The sequence below is a fragment of the Chrysochloris asiatica genome, unplaced genomic scaffold (genome assembly GCF_000296735.1).
Source record: "Chrysochloris asiatica unplaced genomic scaffold, ChrAsi1.0 scaffold00063, whole genome shotgun sequence".
Taxonomy (NCBI): Eukaryota; Metazoa; Chordata; class Mammalia; order Afrosoricida; family Chrysochloridae; genus Chrysochloris; species Chrysochloris asiatica.
The window spans coordinates 14653651-14657662 of NW_006408581.1; the positions used below are offsets into that span (position 1 = coordinate 14653651).

The following is a 4012-nucleotide window of genomic DNA, read 5'->3' on the forward strand; positions in this document are numbered from 1 at the left end:
CTCTATTAAAAACAGCAGCCTATCTTCAGAGCTAAAGGGACAAGTCCTACCATATCATTTCCCATTTCTTCTCACTTTAAATGTAGGGTGACTAAGCAATCTTAGGAGAGGTAGCACACAATGGTAGCCTCACCGTAGGCTCAGGCACCATCGTTTGAGGACATACGTTTACCGTAGTACCACAGTGTTAGTATCACAGTCCTCAGAAGAATCTGTATGACACAGAAATAAAAGCTAGACAGTGGCTTCCTGAACAGAAAGCAGTTTCTCAGGAAGACAGGCTGTGAAAACTACAAGTGGAGAAGGAAGGCCCAACAGAAGGTGAAGACTAAACCAAGCATTCAAAAAAAGTCTGGACTGGAAAAGTGTGTCATTTATAAGGTATATTATTCTTGAATCTACTAAATCTTTACTGAATCTAGTAAAACATAAGTTCTTTCCAAAAGTCAGACTGCTACAAGAAACAAATATCCAACATTACAACACAAATATCCAATATTCTCCCTAAATATAGAGAAAATTGCTCGCATTTTTGTATTTTAAGTGAGAAGCATTTATGAGCTTTGGGTTGACCTATTTGACCCAATTCAAATTGTTTTTGCTTTTTTTAATATTTTAGCTATGCTTCAGATCCACAGGGTAATGTCAAAAAACCTTACATTTTAAATCTTTGAATTTTTCAATGTCATTAGATCTTAGTGGATTTTTCTAATTTCTACTAAACTGAGACGTGGGGAACCCTACTCACTCCTTTTTCCAACACATAGTAAAGTCAGACAGACTCAAAATGAAAGATGGTTATGACCTAACACACAATGCTAGGATAGCACCTTTTCTTTTTATAAGTCTATTTCTGACCTGTGGCATCAGCTCAAGTAAAAATAAAACTTCAAAATCTCCTGACAATGCAACTATTCCATTGTTTCAACAAGGGCTTATTTTGTCTGCTAGGGACTGGCTAATTTTTCCTTCATTTAAAGTATGTTTGAATGAGGTTGGAGAGAGTGGGGAGCCCAACCAAGGCAGTCAAATATAATCTTCTTTTTAAAAAACCAGCCTATGTCCTTAGTGACAACTAATATATTTCATCTACCACCTTGGTTTTCATGGTAAGCAACATTTTTCTTTAAAAGTTGTCTTGTTCTTGGATTTCCAGTTTTGGCGGTGGCAGAGACAGCCAGGTAGGAAAGGCCCCATGGGGGAGGGATTCAAAACCCAGAGAAGCTGTGATCACAGAAAAACACCACAGCTCTGGATCTAGCATAAGGTCCAGGGCGTCAGTTTCCTACACGTGCAAGATGAAAAATCAGGACATAAAGGAAAATACTGCAATTTAGGAATCGCTAGAAATGGGACTCCCTCTGCGGCCACCCCACTTTGGTGGTGTTCAGAGGGCGAGGCTACAGCCAGAGGGGCACAAGGAACTTGCGCTAAAAGCAATGCAGTGACATTTGCAAAAGGAGGTGCCAGAGGATTCTACACATTTTTTCCTCCTCTTCCCTGTCGTATCTTCTTTGCCCAGCCCAGACACCTTCGGTTGCACAACCCCCCAAAAAAGTCCAGCGCTGAGCCCACGCTTTCCCCACAGAACAGAGAGCGGGACCCTACCCAGGAAGGTAGTGACACCAGGGATGGAGACAGACATGATGACGTGGACAGATGGAGCAGCTGGGTACACTGGACTCAGGGAGGGAGAAGGGCTGTGGGCTGGCGGCCGGGAGGCAGGCCTGTGTGGTGTACCCTTTGGTTATTTGATGATGCATGGAGGGGGTTGTAATCATTGTAATTAAATAAAATACAATAGGATGAGCGTAAAGCTTATGTTCTCCCATGTAAATCTCACAATAAAAACTTTAAAAAATAAAAAGTTGCCTTGTTCTTGCTGCTTTTCTTGCCATTCTTGTTTTTGTTCTCTGACATCTTCCTTGCTCTGATTTCCCTCATTACATCAAAGAACACTTTGTCCACATTGGTACATGTCTTAGCCAGTGTCTCCACATACTGCACACTCCACTTTTCAGCTTTACTCCTGACCTCCTCAATGCGTACTTCCGTCCACTCTTCTAAGTCAGACTTGTTTCCCACCACAAACAGTGGAATTTTATCTTCTTCAGCCTTAACATGAAGGATCTGTTCCCTGAATTAGGCAGTTACTGTTAAGGACTCATGTTCTGTGATTAAGAACACCAAAAGAAAGCCTTCCCCAGTCCAAAAGTAGTTGTCTTGAATGGCTGCGTAGTCCTCCTGCCCAGGAGTGTTCAGAATATCTGTTGGGACATCTTCACCATCAAGAACCACTTTCTTTCTATAACTGTCAGCTTTGGTAGTTTCATAGTCTTATATAAACTCATCATACATGGACTGAAGAGTCAGGGCTGATTTGCCAACACCTCCACTGCCAACCATGATCACCTTGTGAAGGGCCTTGGAATGCTGGCTCTTGTTCTTGTTTGCAGATGTTCTACTGGTTTCCTGCGGTTGCAACATGTAAACAGAAGACCCAGCTGGAGAGCTGGGACACATACTGAGCTGCCTCGGTTGTTCACACCCAACCCACAGCTCTTAAGCCTGCCCTGCTCCATCTTTCCCTCGTCCTGACATGTCCCCTAATAATTTGTCACTGAGTGCACATGCCTCGCATCCACACCCTCTTCAACATACACCCTCATCTTTATCTTTTGATGAATATTTTGGTCTATTCTAAGAACCAAAGAAAAGTATACATTAGTATTGGTCTACTGGCTCCACCATTGCAAAAATTTACCTTATTCTCTTGACCTTTAGTCTCCTTATCTGTAAAGCATGAGTGACCCCTAGACCATTAAACTAATAGAGATGATAAATGAATAACAGTTCATCTATTCTGAAAACAATAAACATGGCAGCTAGATCTCAAAATAAAAATTCTACTACTAATTATTGGCTGAGATTTCTTTCAGATTTACCTTTATCATTTTAGACCTATGGCTCCTAGCCTACCAAATCCTTTTACGTTCATCAAAAATAAAAACCAGGAGTCAGACCAAGATGTTAGACCTGGCAGACATACTACTCAGACTCAGCAAAAAAAAAAAAAAAATGTTTTTGTTGTTGAATGCTGTTGAGTTTCTTCCGGCTCACAGCCACCCCTGTATAAGGTTTCCAAGGGGCAGCTGGTGAGCTTGAACCACCCACCTTGTGATTCAAACAGACCTTGCAATCCAGTGCTTTATCCTACAACTCCACACCAAGATAGTGGAAACTAAATGGAACACACACACTTGATAATTCTTGGATCCTGAGCTTCAGAGGAAAGGGAGACATGGATCAAATACTTACTAGGAGAGAGTGTGAAAGAGTGGTGAAGGAGGGAGACAGACTTGTGAAGGGTCTCCCAAGTGGACAAGGCACAGCCATTTTGACCTTTTGCTGGAAGCTTCAGTGATGTGGATTGGCAGTGCCTGGGACTGGCAACAGAAAAGGTGTGCTTCTTTCTCATTCACCAAGTTCCACTGGTGACTGGAGGTATGGCTAGGCTCCACCCTTATCCACCCCCAGCGAAGCCCTTAGCTACCCAATAGTTCACAGGGGTGAGTTTATGCCCCTGTGAGGTTGTGAGGTGGATGCCAATGGTGTCGCCTTTCACTGTTAGCAGAAATACTGATGCTTACTCCTTCAAATTCAGACTCTTCTTTATAACTTTCGTTATTTTAATTTACCAGCTTCCAACAGCAGTTCAAAACTACCAGAGGTTCCATGGGAGAAAGATGAGGCTTTCTGTTCCCTTAAAGATTTATAGCCTCAGAAACCCTATGCAGGGTCACTATGGGTCGAAATCGACTGGAAAGCACTTAACAAAATATCAACTTTACAAAAAATATTAAGGTGTGTTCTTTGGACTAAGAACCAACAAGCACAGACAATAATTTGAGATTAGCAAACATAACAACACCACTAAAAAGCCAATTCAGTTATAGAAGTATTTAAAGTGAAACAAACACATAAAATTGAAAATAGAGAACTAGAGACATCA

At 41.7% G+C, this 4012-nt stretch overlaps 1 pseudogene; it reads right to left on the reverse strand.

Annotated features, from left to right (window-relative positions):
- Positions 1 to 1104: 1104 nt before the first annotated feature.
- Positions 1105 to 2523, reverse strand: LOC102814594 (annotated as a pseudogene).
- Positions 2524 to 4012: the final 1489 nt, after the last annotated feature.